The 20,817-nt window shown below is 40.5% G+C and overlaps 1 protein-coding gene across 3 annotated transcripts in view; it reads right to left on the bottom strand.

Moving 5' to 3' along the window:
• LRAT (lecithin retinol acyltransferase) overlaps positions 1 to 20,230 on the bottom strand; it is a 120,243-nt gene extending 100,013 nt beyond the window's left edge. For all 3 annotated transcript variants that reach the window (XM_081795576.1, XM_081795577.1, XM_078445671.2), the window contains exons 1-6: positions 20,033 to 20,230; positions 10,263 to 10,375; positions 7,781 to 7,824; positions 6,150 to 6,221; positions 4,809 to 4,921; positions 1,223 to 1,388 (exon numbers count right to left, since the gene is read on the bottom strand). The gene's annotated coding sequence lies outside the window, so the exon portion shown is untranslated. The remainder of the gene's footprint in view (positions 1 to 1,222; positions 1,389 to 4,808; positions 4,922 to 6,149; positions 6,222 to 7,780; positions 7,825 to 10,262; positions 10,376 to 20,032) is intronic.
• Positions 20,231 to 20,817: the final 587 nt, after the last annotated feature.

Raw genomic sequence — 20,817 nt, 5'->3', positions numbered from 1 at the left:
GCTGACAGCTCAGAACCAGGAGCTTGCTTTGGATTCTGTGTCTCCCCCTCTCTCTGCCCCTCCCCTGCTCATGCTGTCTCTCTCTCAAAAATAAACCAACATTAAAAAAACAAAAACAACAGAAATCACCTGTCAGGCTCTGTGGTTATGAAGGTATGTATAATATTTAGGTTCTTAAATAAAAATGCTGTCGTGTGTGTGTGTGTGTGTGTGTGTGTGTGTGTTTTCAAGGTTATTTATTTTAGAGAGACAGAGCAGGAGTGGGGCAGGGTCAGAGAGAGAAGGACACACAGAATCTGAAGCAGGCTCCAGGCTCTGAGCTGTCAGTACAGAGCCTGACACAGGGCTCGAACTCACAAACTGCGAGATCATGACCCGAGCCAAAGTCGGACTCTTAACAGACTGAGCCACCCCAGCACCCCTGTCTTGTGTTTTTTAATGTAAACTAATTTTTAAAATATCAAACTAAACCTAATTTTAATTCACTAAAAAAGCAGATCAACAGAGAAAAAACATTCTAACATATCATAATTTAATAGAAATGTATTAGTGCCACCCTGTGGCAAACTTCACACCTTATAAAATTTTATACAGGCTACATTTCTTGCTTTAGCTGTCTTCATTTAAAAAAAAAATCAGTTTTTAACCTGCAAATATTCCTGTGAATCCCTTATTGTAAGAGTACTTCTCTGAAAACAATTTTGATGTCTTTTGTATTTAGGATCCCAATAAATGCTCGTGGCAGGTGTTCCATAAATGTTTACTCTAATGAGATGAACGTGCTTATGATTCATTAATACTTAAAACTAGAATTTATCTTAGTTACCAAGAAAATGAACAAATGTTTAGCTATAAGGATATCTGCTACAGCAGTAGTAAAAATATTATAACCAACACATATGTCTAATTGTAAGTTGGTTAGATCATTTGCACTATACATATACTAGTATAATATACTGTGGTTAAAATGATATTGTGAAAAACATTTAATAACATCCTTGTTGAAAGTACATTATTTTACAGATCAGATGTTCATAGTATAATCTCATTCTTTTTTTGAGATAGATATGTTAAAGTTTTTATATTTATAATCCATATTGTGTGGTTACCACAGGAGGCACAACGGACACCCCAACCCCACCATCTGAATTTGGTTCAGATGTAGAGATTGATTTTGAGGCCACACACATACCAAGAGCATATGAAAAGGTTTATTACTCACATAATGAGGCCTTCTGGAAGTGCACAGAAGGTTCTCAAGCAGGTCCAAAAATGGCTTGAGAGTCAGGAAAGGAGACCTGGATTTTATGGCAATTTAAGGCACAGGGCTGGGGTGAGGGTTTCCACAGGTGGACTGGACCTTGTGTGTTTTGAACTTCCTCCTGGAGCTAAAGAAGGAAGCAACAGGTGTTTCTTACCAGCCTGCCCAAATGCAGGGGAGAATGGTCTCTTCAGAATTTATACTGATCATGTCATTTCCTTTCTCTGACCTTTCTTTAGTGTTTTTTAATTTGTGGTCAAGGTAAAGTATAAAATCCTAACCATGACCTTCAGAGCCCTCTGCCCTCTGGCACCTGCTTACTTCTCCGAGGCTCACCTTTTCCCATCTTCCCAGCTCATTCTCTCCGTCCCACCATTTGGGACTTCTCAGCTCCTGCATTCCCCCAGCATATGCCTTCAGGCCCTGGAATGTGTCAGGTGGTTTCTTCTACTTGGAACCTTTGTTTTTTTCCAGATCACAAATTATATTCACCCTGAAGGTCTCAGCTTAAAGGTCACTTCCTCTGGAGGACATTCGTTGTTCCCTTCAGTATAAGTGAAGGGCCCCAGCTGTAAATCTCCTATGCTCCCTGAACATTCCCTTTCATAAAATTCATCATATCTCAAGTAACAATTAATATGTTTGTTGAGGTCTTTCAGGCACTGAGCCAAGTGTTTCCCCTGTATTCTCTTATTTAATCCTCATAATAACCCATGTGAATACAAAGATGAAAAAGCAGACGCTGAGAGATCATGTAACTTCCCAAAGTCATACAATTAGTAAGAGATAATGATAAATACTGGCAGCCTCTTGAGTACCCATAGGATACACTTTGCTCAAAATACTTGCAAAACCAAGATTACAAAGGATACTACTTTATGAGTGGGAGGAAGGAAAGAGGAAAATATAGGTCAATTTCAGTAAGAGCTACGCTGCAAGAGAGAAAGAGATTTGAAAAGGAAGAGAAGGTGGAGTCTGCTGGGGGAAGAACCAATCACCAAAGGGGACGCGGATTTGAGGATCAATGTGAGAGGATCTGGCTTTGGTAGCTGCCTCTCATGGCAGAGTGCAGCCTTGAAACTACAGAACACGACTCATTATGGCAAAGTTGTGCACTGGGTTTGGTCTGAATGGGTGAATAGGAGGGAGATCCAAGAAGCCTTCAATATGGACCTTCCTTTTTGTCTTTATCACACAATTATCATCATTCTCTCTCCATGTGCAGGGAAAGAGGCTCCACTACCCTTGAGAAGCCTGATTTGACTTGAGAACACATTACAACAGAGAACCTCAAGGTCCTAAGAAATTGGAGTTACATGAAAAGTTGGGAATTTGACCAGGAAGAGTTTAATCCACCCAATTTTAGAAAAAAATGACTATCTAGAAAAATTAATAGGGCCAAACTGGTCCCCAGACATACAGAATGGTCCTCAAACTGCAAAGACTTTTCTAATCATCTTAAAATTCTAAAGGATTCCCAAGTTTTGAATATAAACCCCAGAAGTTCCAATATAAAGGTACAGAAGTTATTACACCAACAATAATCAGTTTATAAATCAGTTTCACATTGCCATTTCTGAATAATTTAGTTAACGAGAACAAAATATTCCACGCTTTTTTAATGGAACATCACAGTTCTATGGAATGGATTTAAAATTCATTGTGGAGGGCACCTGGATGGTTCAGTTGCTTAAGTGTCTGACCCTTGATTTTGTTTCAGGTCGTGATCTCATGGTTCGTGAGGTCAAGCCCCAAGTTGGGCTCTGTACTAACAGTGTGGAGCCTGCTTGGGATTCTCTCTCTCTCCCTCTCTCTCTGTCTGCCCTTTCCTCCCTCTCTCGCTCTGAAAATAAATAAATAAACATTAAAGAAAATCATTGTGTGCCTTTTGACACGCTAGACCTTATTAAACCTCAAATAGGTAAGCAATTTATTTATTTCAACTTGCTTTTAATATTTTAAAGTCAACAAACTGGCATCTGAAAACATATTCTGTAATGGCCAAAGAAAATTAACTGTGTGTTAGTAAGTAAAACAAAGGTGATAAATTCAACACTCCATCAGAATATCAGCACCAAGGTCCAGGGCCCTGCTTATTAGTCTGCTTTTAGGGAAACAGGACATGGGTATTTTAATCCAGGTCAGATTAAAGCTTGTGATGAAAACAAACAAACAAAAAATCGCCAACGTATCATTTTGTTCAATGACTCAATTATGTCTCAAGTAATTCCAGGCATAAAGTAATGTGGGTAAAAACACTCTCCTACACACATCCCTTGCTTTTTTTTAAATCATCTTTTCCTATAGGTCTGTTCACCCAGTATTGTATCAGCACTACTTTTATTCTATACTGCTAGTTTATCTGGGCACAAATTTCTAGAATGACACTCATTTATAAACCTCATGGATACTATCTCAAATCTCTGGCATCCAACTTTATTACTGAGAGGTTTGCTATCAGTTTATAATTGCTGACCTTTGTGTGTTGTCCTTTCCCCTATGTGCTCTTATGATCTTAGTTTTGGGTTTTTAGACAGTTGCACTGCGATATGTATGGTACGGATTTCTTTTTGTTTAATCTGTTTGGGAGTGATTCTCCTGGATTCTGCAGATATATATGTTTCATCAACCCTGAAGAATGCTCTTTGGACATTACTTCTCCCCATTCTTCACATCCCCTTCTTCTAGAGCTTTTAACTGGAGAATGTAAAACCTTGTCATTCTTTTCACATATCTCTAACTTCTCTCCCATTTTCCATCTCTTTTCCCTGGGCTGCATTCTGGATAATTTTCCCAGATCCATTTTCTAGTTCTTTAGTCTTCCATTAATTGTACCTAGTCTGCTGTTTGATTGGTCCACTTAGTTTTTATTTCAGTGATTATACATTTAATTAACACATTCATTTGGTTTTTATTCAATGGTTCATTTGGTTTTTATTCAAATCCATCTAGACCTTCTCTGAATCTTCCTTATTCCTTGCTCAGGTATTTACACCATCTTTACCTCTTCAAACATTTTCAACATGCATATTCCATTCTGCATAGAATCATTCCAATTTATGAATTCTGTAGACATTATTACATATGTTTTAAAATGTTGGACTCCTTTTAGGTTTGATGAGGCTTTATCTGTGGAGCAGCCTCTTTTATTTTTATTTATTTTTAAAAAAATTTTTTTTTAATGTTTTATTTATTTTTGAGACAGGGAGAGACAGAGCATGAACGGGGGAGGGTCAGAGAGAGAGGGAGACACAGAATCTGAAACAGGCTCCAGGCTCCGAGCTGTCAGCACAGAGCCCGATGCGGGGCTCGAACTCACGGACCGCGAGATCATGACTTGAGCCGAAGTCGGCCGCTTAACCGACTGAGCCACCCAGGCGCCCCTGGAGCAGCCTCTTTTAAGGAGACATCCTGGATTTGGATTTTTTTTCTGCCAGATGCCTTGGTGATACTAGCAACCATAAACTCCTGTAAGTAAATTACCAAATAAATTACTTGTACTACAATCTTCCCCACCTATGAAAGCAGTATACATTTGAACACCAACCTGTGTGAAGGCAGGTCTATAATCACAGATTCTCAGGGGAGATGCTGTTCCCCCACAATGAACCCTAGGCTCAGACACAAAGGTTTCCTTGTGATGTCTTCCTTCCTCCCTTCCTTAAAAAAAATAATAAACTGTTTTTGAGAACTAACATGTCCACTTATTTCAGGTCCCATTTTATTTATCAGCTCATCACTATTGTTTTGAAGGAGCTCCTCTATGTAAAATGAAGTTAACTGTTACTCTCAAAACACCTGCTAGTCTGCTCTTGGCTCGATCCTATTCCTGCCTAACTGCATTTTTACAGCCTCTCTTGATATCATATCTCCGTGATCCACCCACCATCTTTCATTAGGCTCAACATGTACTGCACGGCAATGAGGTACAGTGATGCTGTGACCAGAAGCCAGGGACACAGGTGGAGGGAGTTTGGTTATGTCATCTAGCTGGGAACCAAGTGCCCCAGGAATGAAGTAAGTGCTGCATGAATGCTGCAGAGGTGGTGCAAGAGGAAGAATTTCCACTAGACCTTGTAACATCTGTGGTTAAACAGAGACAGAAATAGGTAGGGCATATGTGTTATGTTAAATTGAATGGCACTGAAAAATGACCGGAGGCTTTCTACAAGCCAAGTGTTGGCCACTCCGAAATCTACTTTCAGTTTCTCGGCCTAAATCACTAGTTAGTTATTTTGATCAGGATCTGTTTATTGCGAGCTTTCTGTGGATAGGCCCCGTGACAGACAGGCACGAGGCATTCAGAAGCAAGAAGAAGGACGCCACCTCACAAGCAGCTCATGGTGCAGGGAGAGGCAGACAGAAGATCACAATACATCTCCCTTCTAGCTACATGATCTGTTCCTCAAGGGCTGGAGCAGATGTTTACTTACCTGTGTGTCCCCAGACTATGGCACACACCTGTACCTTCCCGGTTGTGCTCAATAAAGCAACCAAAGTATGAAGTACGTGGAGACCCCATCCTTCGAACCTCTCACAACCAACAATCTTTAACCACCGAGGGTTAAAGTTGAATTCCTTTTTCTGTCTTGCTATTGGTTTAGATATACCAGAGGGACACCACTGTAGTTGCTATGGTTCTCAGAGAATTTCTGCTTCCTTTACTCTGGACCCAGGAGGTTAAAACTATGGTGGTTCTTGAGAAAGTCCTTTTGACACTCCTGAGTTTCTACTATTACTGGGCAACTTGGGAGAAAGGTTTTATCAATGCTTTGAAGCCACATGTGTCCAACTACATGCCAAAGGAAGGTAGGATGGAAGGGAGAGGGGGAGGGAGGGACAAATAAAGAACATAAAAGAAGAGACCTTACCAAAAGTACACACTCACCCTGTTAATGGTGTCTGGCAATTTCTTCCCACTCTCCATATCTATGATAACCGATCTTTACAGAGTTTCCTTCTATAAATATTTTGCAAAAAGCTATGTTAAACTTTTATTCATGGAGAGCCTACTCTTTATTATATGTGCTAAAACATAAAAACATGTAATATGTAAGGAGAATCCTATACATTTCATTATTGGAATAAAGAAATTAATAACATGCATTGAAAAAGGTGTTCTGTTTCAGGCACTTTTCATACAATGTCTCATTTGGTTTTCCAAATAACCCTGTAAAGCAGGTATTATAACCCCTATTTTATAGGCAAGGAATCTGAACCAATGAAAGGCTGAGTGAGGCCGAGTGGTGAAACACGTGGGCTTTGGACCCTGGCAATTTACGTCCAGTAAAGAGTCACGCTTCCCATTAAGTCAAAGTTAAGAATAAAAGTTGCCAATACATTTTCCTGAAATACATGAGTTTTGTTGTTTTTCTCCCCCCAGAAATTATGTGCTCAGGGACTCCTGATGTGGGCATGTTTCCTCAGGCTAAGCACCAAAACACTGGAGAGAACATGGTTACAGGGTGATCTCTATGGCCTCCCAAAAAAGGAGGTCAGGCTAGAGTTGAAGAATATAAACAAAGCACCTGAAATTGTGTCAGCTACCATAGCACCAGCTGAAGTGACATAGATATGGTTACTCATGAAAAGAGCACGTAATCACCTTGCAGAGCTTCTAAAGTATTGAGGAAACTTTCTATCACTCTGAGGTCTGCCCACAGCACCCGTGGTGCCAAAGCCAAAAAACAACTTCACCACCAAAGGTTAAAGCTGGGAATGCTCCATTCTTAAGTCACCAATGGGAAATATGGTGTTACATTATGGAATATGGAATATAAAACATATATGCAACATACATGACAAGTAAATTTTATATTGTGTTCAGTTACTATTACAACAGGGAACAGCCAGGGTTTAGGCAACAAAGGTCAAACTGATATTACCAGGCGGGGGTCTGCTTCTCAAGGTATTACTGTATTGATATTTGTTTTCTATAAACAAATTAAACAGATTAAAATCTCCTTAGGGATATTTTCCTTTCCATAAGAGAAAAACAGGTCTACAGCGGAATTCTCCTGGATAAGAGTTAACATGTTTGTCACCACACTGGGATCATGTACGCTGAAGACTGTCACATGCTAATGTTACATCATACTTAAAATATATCAACGAATTTGGGGTGACTGGGTTTGTGAGTTCGAGCCCCGCATCGAGCTCCATGCCAAAAATACGGAGACTGCTTGGGATTCTCTCTCTCTCTCTCTCTCTCTCTCTCCCTCTCTCCCTCTCTCTGCCCCACCCCTGCTCACACACATTCTCTTTCTTTCAAAATAAATAAATAAAGTTCAAAAAATATTTTAAAAATATACATCCATGAATAGTGCTGGCAGCAAATTCATTCGTGGCAGTTACTTTTTTAGTAGTATGTTTATAAACTACCGAAGTGGTATTGAAGATCTATTGATTCACTGAAGGCAGTGTTTAAAATGACTCTGGACCCTTCTTTGGACATAGAAGTTTACACCGAAATTGTGCTGCTCACAAACATGAGGTTATTTAGTATAAGTCAGTACCTACCTTTCTACTCTTACCAACATTTTGGTTCCAGCTGATGGATTTTGCTGCAGGCGATACATTCTGTATCATAACAGGAAGAGAAATGAAATAAAGAAATCCTTTTATTAACCCTTCAATTTGAAAAGCCACACGTTTCAGGAGAACAGCATGCTTTTTACCGGCGCCATTTCCTTAGTACTATCTGAGTTTGGCTCCCTATGGAATGTGAAAGATGCAAATCCCACTTGTGAAATACAAACATGTTTGCAGGTCCCTGGATACTTGTAATAACAGCACTAGCTGTCAGGAACACACACACAAAATCAGTTGACTATTTGAGCATGGACAGAACAGATCTGCTAATTATAATTAGATTTATCTTCCTAGAGCCATTGGCATCTCTCACAGTGGGCCCGTTAAAGGTACTGTGTGTACACGTTCAGAGTTATGAGCTGTGACCACTACTGTGGACAAAGCTTTGAGGGCTGTCTTATTTCTATGAAGAAGGTGTATTTTTTAATTTTTTTTAAATTTTTATTATTTTGTGGGGGCAGTGGGAGAGGGCGAGAGAGAATCTTAAGCAGGTTCCGTGCCCAGCGTGGAACCTCACGTGGGACTCAATCTGTCAACCAGGAGATCATGACCTGAGCAGAAATCAAGAGTCAGTCACTTAACTGACTGAGCCACCCAGGCACCCCTAGATTGTGTATTTTTATTCGTCTGTATCCTTCTTAAAGAAGGGGTTCTTATTTTTATACTACTACACAAGGGTCAAGTGACTTGTGTGGGGTCATTAAGCTTGTTAGTGACACAGGCAGAATGAAGACCCTGTCTTCCCACTCCTTGTCTGTTGTCATCTGTGGTGTCACACTCTGTATGGATTTGTATGTGTGGTTAATGACAAGGGTCATCAGACAGTATCTGGAGAGCTTTGAATGATCTGCTAAACCACTCCTATTAACCGGCCAAAGAATGATTATTAGGTGTACGTAATTCTAACTCATACCCACTAGTCCTCTTTCTAACCAAGCACAACACTTTTTTTGTGTTTTCACTCTCCTCTACCTACTCAGGTACATCGGAACTCACCCCCGCTCTCCTCCCCCAACTCCACTAGCATGTTCTTAAAAGTCCCCCCTCTGTGGGTTCCGGTGACATGGCACCATCCGGGTTCTTCCCCGGTCTCTGCAACAGCTCACCCCTTCCCCTCCCCTCACCCCTCATCTGTTGGTTCCAGCACCCCTCCTCTTTCCTCTTTCCTAACTTACCCTGCTTCTCCTTCATACCCATTCGCATCCCTCTTACAGAAATCCTTCCCAATCCTAGCTTCAACTGTTACTTCTGCTGAAGGAAACTCCTTCCCCTAAACCTTTGTATTTCTACCCTCTCATCTAAGAAGCACTAATGTCTTGGCTCTTGTTTGTCCTATGATGTTTTAGCTCCATGTCTGCAAGAGCAGTATAAACTTTTGTGGATCAGTTGACATTTCATGATTCCAAAGTGAAAGATAATATACAAGTAACATCTTTATCACCAATACTTGAGGTTCATATAAGCTTGGGTAAGTCTCGCTTGACACCTTGCTTTCTTTTTGCTTTACTCTTTCTCTGGGTAACTAACTTTTTAAAAGAGGATATAGCTCCTCCTAGTGGATAACAATCATATTTTAAAATACAGACCCAACTCTTCAAGTATTGTGAAATGCATCAACAGTAAAACTAAAGTGTACGTAGTAACTACATACAATTAATTATTCAAAGCTCTTCAGCTTAAATATTTTGAACAATAACAAATTCTAAGGGATTTATCCTTTTTAATTGGAGACACATTTTTAATACTTAAAGAAGAGGTATTCAGTAATACCTAATAACTCACTTCGAGTTACCTAGTATCCAACTGCAAAAGGCTTTCTTGGTTAGCACAATAAACCACAGCACTATGAAAATGAGGCCAGAGTCTTGGATTTGGTTCAAGTATGGTCAGCAGATTTTATGGTTCCACAGCTACAAATTCTATCCTGACTCCAGGAAGATGTCCTAATAAGATGTGCCCTGTGCCACAGAAGACTCAGGGGGAGGAGAGCAAACAGCCAGTACAATTTTAACTCTCTGACTGGAAATCAACCCAAATATGCTGGCGGGTTAACAGGGGCTATGTTTTAAAATATTCTTTCATCTACTGACAACTGCCTTCTTTCTTCAGAACCATATCCAGATGGTTCATAAGGCTCTATCAAATGTTGAGTTATGTAATTGTTTACTTTCTAGTGACTACATCAGTCAAGTAGTTATATATAGTTATAGCTGTAAATAAGGATATATAGATATAGGAATATATAGATAGACAGATCTATATATCTTCTCATTCTTAATATTTGATATGCTGCTGAATACAGGAAATTAAGATTATTTAATATTTAAAATATTTACTATAAAAATATATATAAACACCATTGGCTATTTAAATATTTTAAATTAAAATAATATAATATTTTTCAAATTACCATTCTAGCGAATGTCCTTTATATATGGAGCCATGGTACCTGCAGTCAAATGCTCTACCCCTGAGCTATACCCCCAATGGTATCTGTATAAAATCAGGAACACGGCTCAAGTCCTAAAATATAAAAACAAATGTGTTATCCACTATAAAATGCATCTAATTAACTCAAAGATAACAATTCAGATGAATCAATCTTTTAATTACTTACAAGGTTATCTTAAATATTAATAGCAATATTTACGTTATTTGAAAAGAACTAATTCCAGGTGAAGATGAAAATGTAATCAATCAGTGGAAAGATCTAACATAGTGTTCCAAAGAAACTGAACTTTCATTATCCCCAAAGTGATAAAAATCAAACAGACTGATCACTTCTCTTTGTGATCTCTTAATTTTAGTTTCAAAATTGTAATAAAACCTCTGATTCCCAACACTATCCATGCCCTGAGCATTCATCACCGAATTCCTACACCAATTCTCAGGAGAAGCCAATGGTGTTTCCTAAATTGAGAGATTATGGAAACAGATGCAGGAAACCAAAAGGGTAGATTAAGAGTTATCATAGGTGATGAAGTCATTCCAGAGTACCTCATTTGCAGTCAAACTATAGTTTAAAGCACAAATTAGATAATTAGTTATGTTCCTATGACTTTATTTTAGTTAATTCTACCAAATAAAAGCAGCTATTTACATAAACTATCACAAAGTTGTTGACATAGCTATAGTAAGACCTTTGCTATTCTCCAACAAGCTGAATAATTTAAATGGATTTCTCATCTAAATGGAATTTCTGCTGGGATATTCCCTGCTTTAGGCCAATTTCTAGGCCTTAAATGTTAAAATAAGAAAATCAAGGGGCGCCTGGATGGTTCAGTCGGTTAAACAACCAACTTCGGCTCAGGTCATGATCTCACAATTTGTGAGTTCAAGCCCCACATCAGGCTCTCTGTTGTCAGCACAAAGTCCACTTCGGATTCTCTGTCCCCCCTCTGCCCCTTCCCCACTGGCTCCCTGTCTCTCTCTCCCTCTCTCTCTCTCTCCCTCAAAATAAATATATAAACTTTTAAAAAAGGGGGAGGGTTATTTCATAAATAAATAAATAAATAAAATAAGGAAATCAAATCCACTGGTCCTAATCAATATTTCACAGTTAGGACTAAGATATTTATCATGTACTATATATGATAGCATAATGTTAACAAAGCTTTCCTTAAGTATAGTTTCCTTGTGTGTGCATATGTATATGTATATATATATATATATATACATATACATATACATATACATATACATATACATATACATATACATGTATATATATGTAGGCTTCAGAGATGATGTAAAATCCAAGACGGAGACGTACACTGCATTGCAAATTACATATATATATATATATATGGCACATCTTCTGTTAAATGAGAAGACCTAACACTGTAAAGTCTTAAAATAAGTCACTTATAGAAACATTGTCTTGTGTAATTATCCCACAAAGTATGGTTACATGCTTATTAAACTGATTACAGACGATTTTACTTTTTCAGCAGTTAGCAGGTACATAGTTATTTCTGAAAGAAAATAGAAAAGCAAATAATCCAGCTTGTCTCCCTATAGCAGCTGAAAAACTAGAAGTAAAGCACAAAGTGTAATTTACTTTTTAAAATTTAACAATAATGTAAACAAAATTGAAAAGTATACGAGTAAAATCTTATTTCTTTTACATTAACCAAATACAGAACCTGGGGAAACCCTAGGGAATCCTTTATATCTTAATGAGCTTTTTTTTTTTTTTTCAGTTCATTTACTTATTTTGAGAGAGACAGAGAGAGTGCAAGTGGGGGCAGGGACAGAGAGAGAGGGAGAATCTCAAGCAGGCTCTGTGCTGTCAGCGCAGAGCCTAATGTGGGGGTCAAACTTACAAAACTGTGAGATCTTGACCTGAGCTGAAATCAAACGTCAGCCAGCTCCCTTAATGAATTTGTTTGTTTGTTTGTTTTTCTTTTGTTTTTTGTCTTGTACTTTACATTCAAGCCCTGCCATATTGGGATGATAATCCACATACTTAACCATGCTAACTGAAGGAAAAGTAAATTATTATAGGGTAACAGAAAAGACAAGAAAACAGAAAAGTATCTATAGCAGTGGCAGAAGATTTTCCCATTTCCCAGTACTCTCCAGAAATTATTTCCTTCGAATGGAAAGGATTTTTTGTAAAAGAAATTATCTATTGCCAATTCATCAAGTGTAAAATCCTCTTTGCTATTCTAAGCTCATGATCAATTCAGGCGAAAATCAACACTGCCCCTCACAGCTTTCAGTATGATGTAAATATGAGATGTCAAAGAGAAAGTTGCTCTTACCAAGCCTCTAGTTTTCCTCCTTCCTTCATTCGAAAATAATTTGTCTTCAAATTACTTCCTTGTTAAAAAACCTCATTCAAAGGCAATTCCCAAAGTACAAAACAAGCAACAAATCTACAGAAAAATGCAAACATAAAATATTTTGTCCTCCTAACCAGTGGTATGTTTAAAGGTAGGGGCTTTGTCTTAGTGTGGTGTCCCTAGTCTCCAGCACTGTACTTAACGGGCACTTAACAAAAGCTGGTTGAATTAATGTTTGAACGAGTAAGAAAGTACATTTCAAAACAGTTCTTCTTCTAAAGGTTTCTTCACATCACATCTCTCATTTTTCATACCCAAGGATTATGTAAGCCTCTAATTTCTTACTAACTGCCATAGAATCCTTTATTCTGTCATGTGGAAAGTCCTAAAATTGTAGGAAATTTATAAAGGCTTATAAGGTTTTCACAGATGAAACTGTTTCACTAGATCAGAGACCTTGGCATAGCAAAGCCTTATGTAAATACATAAAATATATAATTAAAAATTAATTCTTAATTAAGAATAAGAAATAAGAAGAATACGAATTAAATAATTACTGAGATAGTCATTTATACTTTTCCCCCATATAATGCAAGAGAGAGGGATGGTTTTTACAACTATGAAAGAGTAAACAGACATGAGGTGATGTATATATAGAAAACCCATTAAAATAAAAGGAGAAATTGATGAAAGACAAAGATGAAAGATAAATGGTCTTATAATTAATTTTATGTGATTTCTCCAGGACACTTGAGCTCAGAAAAGTCACCAGCAACTGCTTTGAGATGAAGAGCTGTACCATCCATTGAAACATTGTGCATCCCGTCTCCAACTGAGCCATTCTATAGACCACACACAGAACAGAATCTTTTCATCAGTGATTTCGGGGAAGGAAGAAAAATCTCACTCTGTGATTTCATGTCAAGATGTTTAGTAAAAGTGTGAAATTCAAACAGGGCACAAGTGGATGTATTTGTGATCGTGGGAATATTGTGGTAAGAGAGACAAGGAAGACAAGAACAAATGGATACCACAAAAATCAGACAAAGCCTGCTTTGTGGCTGATGGATAACTCAAATGACCACCGTAGGCTTCAGAGACGATGTAAAATCCAAGACGGAGACGTACGCTGCATTGCAAATTAGTGTCATGTACTTTTAAATGTTTTTTGTTCAGATTCTTAAATCATATCTGCCAGGGTTTCAACAGTCCAGGAGCAAAGAGAGTGGCTCATGAAATCTGTTTTCTTGAGAAAAGTCATCTGACAAGTATAAAACACAGTGGAAATTTTCCAGAAGGAGCAGAACTAGCTGCAGTCTGTCTGCCCTGCAGTGATGGGAACCTGCAAGCAGCCCAAAGCCCAAAGAGAAGGTAAAAGGAAGCCAAAGCAGCAGGGGACCTCGCTGGAGGATCCTCCCCCAAGGGCTGCAAGATGTCCTCACTAAAGTCACCCTCTGTGACTCTGTGGGGTCAGAGTTTGCTTCCACTTTGCCCCCTCAAACTGTGAGCCCAAGGTCTACTGAACAACTAAACGAATGAACTTAATCGTACACTGTTAATCAGAACTTTAAAAAAAAAAGTAGAGTTAAGAAGATAGAAATAATCATCTTAAATTGTTTTTCTATGGTTTATATTTACAAAAAAAAAAAGGAAAAGAAAAGAAAAGTTCTCGTTTCTTGTTGAGAGTCCTGGGGTTTTTTTTAACTAAGGTAAACAACATGTTGGACTTGGTGTAAGTCTGGAAATAAATAAAGACTAATAGAAATTATTTTGGGTTCAGGAAATAGGTAGTATTCTGTTTTATATTCCCAAGGGCCAGCACACTGCTCAAGAAATATTTATTGATGAGTCAATGTCAAACTAAAATAGCTCAAACAATGGTGATATTCCAGAATTCCTGATGAATAAATATGAGACTAATAGATATTCCTGAGGAATAAACCTATGTACAATTGATAAATAACTGATATATTGTGCCAGGCAAATATGAAAAAAACCTGGTCCAGTCCTGTGAGTGCTTACAAAGCCTTTATACTTCATTAAAAAGTAAACACATTTCCAGGCCACGGCCAACTTCAATGAAGAAATCCCTTCTGCAAATGTAATGTCAAGCACACTGCAGGTCTAGGACAACTCTACTTTGTTGAGACCTCAAACGTTGGGATCATGTCCTCATGACCACATGGTCCACCCTGGTCATCCACTCAAGAACCCAGCCTTGTTGGAGCTGGGTTTCCGGGGAGGCGGGGCTTCCGGGGAGGCGGGGCTGTGAGATTGGTGGGGGTGTGGACCTAGGAAAAGCTTAACAGATTACCTGGATTCTTAAAGTCATTCTGAGCCTGTAAAATTACTGAGAAGGGGGCTGTAAACCAGGGAAAGGGTACATCGCAACCAAAGCAGGACTGCTTAGGAACTTCCAGGGAAGCTCTGAAGTTGCCTTCATTTATCTAGCAGTCCTGTAATCTATAATTCTTAAATCTCAACGACAAGAATTCAGAACAGGGCCTGGGTCTCAGGGTCTCCCCACCTTACAACCTTCTGTGCCCTAGAGGTGTCAGAGCTAACCCAGTCTCAAGAATACGGCCTACACCTTTGGATTTTCAAGGAAAAAATAACTCAAGATGAAAAAAATAATCAGTATGCGATCTGACTTCCTGCTGTCTTCTATTTGTGGTAGGAACTCACTTACTTCTTGTCCTCAAACAGTTTGTATTCTATACACCTTGTAAAACTGGCCTACACTATACCACAAGACCCTGAGTTATATTACACTATAACACAAAGACATGTCATATTCCCCTTTAAATCTCTATGTTCTATTATTGTGTGCTGAACTAAGCAGTACCAGAGGCACCTGGGTGGCTCAGGTCATGATCTCACAGTTCATGAATTGGAGCCCTGCATTGGGCTCTGTACCAACAGCTCAGAGTCTAGAGCCTGCCTTGGATTCTGTGTCTCCCTCTCTCTCTGCCCCTCCCCTACTTGCGCTCTGTCTGTCTGTCTCTCTCTCTCTCTCTCTCAAAATAAATAAACATTAAAAAAATTTTTTTTTAATAAATAAATAGTACTCATAGGGCAGGACCATGCTGAAGAAATGGCAATCTGACAGCTTCTCACCAGATCATTACTTGGATTACTTGTGAGTTAAGCGGCAGAATTTGCGTGGTTTTGTGAGACTGAGATGATAAGAATATATATTGCTTTCTTAGGCATAGCAAGGCCAAAGGATAAGGGAAAATTACGCAGGAACAATAGGATGTCAGATAATCATTTCCATTAGAACCTACAGGTATGAGGTATAGATGCTACTAATTTTTTGTTTTCTAATTTGCATTATGCTATGAACACTGAAATCATTCACTTTGAAAAGTTTATTACAGTATACTGCATACAATGTCCTCAGTAATATTAATGCTATATGTATATGTGTGACTTTATAGCTTACAAAACACATTCACACATAAGTTATCAAAACTGCTGTTTTTTAGCTTCCTCACAGTCAAATGTTTCACGTACACTTATGTTTTGCCTGATACAATAAACTTTCAAGGTATTATACTTTGTCCATTCCACAAATATGGAAAATGGACCTTCTGAGAAGTTCACACTATTTGTGCGTATGTAACCTGGGTCTGAAGCAAAGTTTCTCTAACTACCTTGTGTGCTACTAAGCATACAAAATGGCTTCACAATATGATCTTCAGTTTAGCCCTGTGATCTAAATATTACAAACATCACCTTTTAGACTCATTCATTCAATAAAGCTGTGTCGATAACCTTTCATGCTGATGTTTGTGTCTCCAACAAAATTCATACATTGAGTCCTAATGCCCAAGGTGATGGTGTTAGGTAGGACCTCTGGGAAGTGCTCAGCTTATGAATGGGATTAGTGCCCTTATAAAACAGGCCCCCCAGAGCTCCAAAAGGTGAAAACATAGCAGAAGTCTGTGACCGGGAAGATGGCCTTCACTCACGTATAATGGCACCCTGGTCTCAGACTTCCAGCCTCCAGAACCGTAAGAAATAAATGTCTGATGTTTATAAGGCACCCAGTCTGTGGTATTTATTATAGCAGCCCAAAGGGACTAAGACATATGCCAAACTCTGTTCTAGCCACTAGAGACACAGCAGCAATAAAAACTGTCCAAATCTCTTCCCTCTTTGGAGTTTACATTCTGTGGAGGGGACAAGGAGAGAGAGAGAGAGAGAGAGAGAGAGAGAGAGAGAGAGAGAGAGACAAGCCCGACAAATATTTGTCAGCTGGCCAGTGTTGTGGAGAAAGATAATGTAAGGTGAGGGGTCAGGAGGTACCAAGAAGGATAGGGTTGAATGTGGCTATTGAATATCAAGTAATCAAGGGTAAGTGTCTTTGATAAGATGATATTTGAGTGAGCAGAGACCTGAAGGAAGTGAAGGAGCCAACCATGGGTTGTTGGGAGAAGGAATGTTTCAGATGGAAAGACTAGTAAGTGTCTACACTAATAAGCGTCCCCAAGACAGAGATGTGCTTGGCATATTAGAGGTCAGTGTGCCAGCAATGCTAGTGAGCAAGTAGTGAGGAACAAGAAAGAGATGAAGCCAGAAACAAATCTGAAAATATATCACACTTTTAGGTCGCTGTAAGGACTTTGGATTCTACTCTGAATGAGATAAGCCATTGGACAGTCTTCATCCAACACAGGACATGACTGACTGGCAGGATTACTCTTGCAAAACAAAACAGATGAACATAGGGAAAGTGGGGGTGAAAAAGAGGGAAGGGGGCAAACCATAAAAGACTCTTAATGATAGGGAATAAACTGAGTTTGCTGGAGGGAGGTGGGTGGGAGATGGGCTAGATGGGTGATGGGTACTAAGGAGGGCACTTGTTGTGATGAGCACTGGGTGTTCTATATAAGTGATGAATTATGAAATTCTACTCCTGAAACCAATATTACACTACAGGTTAACTAACTAGAATATAAATAAAAACATGAAACAAAACAAAACAGAATTATTGTTGCAGCTATGAGGAGAATACACCGCAGAAGGGCAAGAGAAAAACCAGGGAGACTAGGTAGGAGGCTATTGCTATAGTCCAACTAGAGGGACAGTGGTATAGACTGGAGTGAAGGTGGAAGGCAAGTTTGACTGCAAGGGTTTTGGCCTGAGCAGAGAAAGACAGGGTTGTCATTGAGATGGACAAGATGGGGGGTGGGGGGAGTGGGGGGAAGGGTAGGGTGGCAAGCAGCAGATTTGGGGGTTAAGATCAAAAGTTCAGCTTTAAACATGATGTTTCTGAGATGGCTTTTACAGAAGATGCCAAGAAGGCAGCCAGGTTTCTTAATATGGATTTCAGAGGAGGACAAGTCCATGTTGGAGGCATAAATGTGAAGTCCATCAAAGTAGTGATGTTAAATATCATGGAAGAGAGTGCCTTTTATTTTATTTTATTTTATTTTATTTTATTTTATTTTAAACGTTTATTTATTTTTGAGACAGAGAGAGACAGAGCATGAACGGGGGAGGGTCAGAGAGAGAGAGACACAGAATCTGAAACAGGCTCCAGGCTCTGAGCTGTCAGCACAGAGCCCGACGCAGGGCTCGAACTCACGGACCGCAAAATCATGACCTGAGCCAAAGTTGCCGCCCAACCGACTGAGCCACCCAGGTGCCCCAAGAGAGTGCCTTTTAAAAGGTAAGCAAGTCCAGGGGCACCTGGGTGGCTCAGTCAGTTGAGCGTCCGACTTCAGTTCAGGTCACAATCTCATGGTTTGTGGGTCCAAGCCCCAGGTCGGGCTCTGTGCTGACAGCTCAGAGCCTGAAGCCTGCTTCGGATTCTGTGTCTCCTTCTCTCTCTGCCCCTCTCCCACTTGTGCTCTGTCTCTCTCTGTCTCTCTCAAAAATAAATAAAAGTAAAAAAAAAAAAAATTTTTTTTAAAGGTAAGCAAGTCCAACAAGAGGCCTGGGACACTGCAAACCCTAGCTTTTAGAGATAAAGAGGACCAGTCAAGGAGACTGAGAAGATGTAGGCAGGGAGGAAGGAGGGAAACTTCAAGAAACTTCAAGAAGAAAGCATTTTAAGAAGGGAATGACCAGTTTGGTCCAATACTGCTAGTAGGTCAAGGAAGATGGGGACGAAGATTGATTGCCATATTTAGCACTCATTGGCCAACAGATGAAGGTTATTAGTTCCAGCCTCCCTGAAGTGAGGTAAACAAGATTCCAAGAGATTAAACAAATTGAACAATCAAGGTCACATAGCCAATTAGCAGCAGAACTGGACCCAGAGCCAAATACTGCACGTAGGCCTTCAGAAGTGAGCCCTGTTTCTTGAATCCCAGAGCAGGCTCTTCCTCAATAACGTATTATGATGTCATCATTCCCTTGGTAACTTTGATTTCTGAGGGGGAACTCTTAGAGACTTTTAAGACCGTAAACAAAAAGAAATAAACATCCATAGTAGAATTTGGGGGCACAATGACAGACAAGGGTTTGGTATTTCAGGGCAGGGACAAGGGCCCTCAAATCAAACGATATACACACTGCAACCAGGGCAGACCCAAGTGTCAAAACACATTTCTATTCAAAAAAATGTTTACATCTCCTCAAAATGAATCTCCCCAGAATGTTCACTGTATGTCACCAGATGATTTATATGTAAATAAACAGACACATAAAAACCCCCAGGCCCAATGATCATATGTTAGTGTATATCTATAGTCAGGACTTGAATAAGGGGAACTGATTCCCCATCCTCTTCTCATCACTTGATTTCCTCCTTATAAAAGGATTCAAAAAGCGGAAGAGGAAGAACATATTTTTACTTCAGATGTTAATAAATCAGGCAAATCTTAGAGGGGGCCAAAGGCACAAGAAAGGTACAAAAATCACAGTTTTAACTGTCCCCACTCCGAACCTCAAATTCACAGCTGCCAACGTCTTCTGAACCATTTTGTAGATTTTCAAAGGTTGGAAGAGCTGGGGATGCAACTAGCAGACATCCAAGCTCCTAATGGAGAAGCTATTAGGCACTAGGATCGGGTCAGGAGGGAGGGACTGAGTAGCACAGGGAAGGGAAAGGGAGGCAGGCGGGCACTTTCCATGGGAAGGGTTGAGCAAAGGCTGGTGCCAGGCCCACTCTTTCTCCGGGGAGGGGAAAGGTCAGTGCAAAGCTAGGACACGTGGCGGAGTAAAAGCACAGTTGGGCGTCTCTAAATTTGGTAGAGTCTAAGTGTCATCGCTCCTGTTCTGGCCCCCACACCTAGGGTCTCCCTCCAGGGCTGCAGCCAACTCCTCGCGCCTCCCTTCCCGCCTTTTCTTCTGAGAACGCAGCGCAGAAAGGAGCGTGCGGTGGCCAGGGGCCCCGGGGTCAGTGGGAGTGAGCGCGGGGCGCAGGCTGCCGCTCGGTTACCTGATGCCTCAGTGTCTCCCCAGAAATCGGAGGCGGGCTCTCCAATCCCGGCCCATCACCCGCGCCGGCTTCGGCCGGGTTGCCCGGTGGCCGGGTGCCCGAGTCCCAGCGGGAGAGTCGCCCGCAGCAGTCGCCGCGCCAGGGACCGCCGCAGGCTGCGCGCCAGGAAGCCCGGAGTCCCAGCGCCCGGCGGGCCGCTCGGCGGGGTGGACGGCGCCTTGCGCGCCCTCTGCTGGCCGGACCCCACCTGTGCGCCCAACCGGGCGGTTTCGTTCCCCACTGGTTGCCACCCAGTGCTGGAGCTGTATCAACCATGACCACAAAACATGGTTTAGGATTGCTGGCTCTGCTCCTTTTTTCTGTTTCTGGAGTTTGTACCAATGATTTAAAGATCCTGGGGCACTTGGATGGCTTAGTCGATTAAGAGTCTTGGCTTTTGCTGCTCAGGTCAGGATCTCAAGGTTCCTGGGACTGAGCCCTGCATCCGGCTCTGCTCTGACAGCGAGGAGCCTGCTAGGGATTCTCTTTCTCTCTCTCTGCCCCTCCCCTGCCCCCCTACCCCCCCACTTTCCCGCATTCCCCACCCTCTTCCAAAGTCTGTGTTTGAGAAGGAAAAATCCAACAAGATAAAGTTATGGCAGCCTCCAACTTCTCTTCCAAGGAGCTAGAGAATTGTATCCAGGCCAGCTTTGTTTTTCCAGCCATGTCCACGAAGAACCTGGTTTTTCTATAGCTATAAGTACCATCTGAGCAAGGCTGCTGGGAGCACAGGATCACAGCAAACA

This window comes from Panthera onca, chromosome B1 (assembly GCF_046562875.1).
Source record: "Panthera onca isolate mPanOnc1 chromosome B1, mPanOnc1 haplotype 2, whole genome shotgun sequence".
Taxonomy (NCBI): Eukaryota; Metazoa; Chordata; class Mammalia; order Carnivora; family Felidae; genus Panthera; species Panthera onca.
This window is presented reverse-complemented; position numbering and strand designations above follow the sequence as displayed.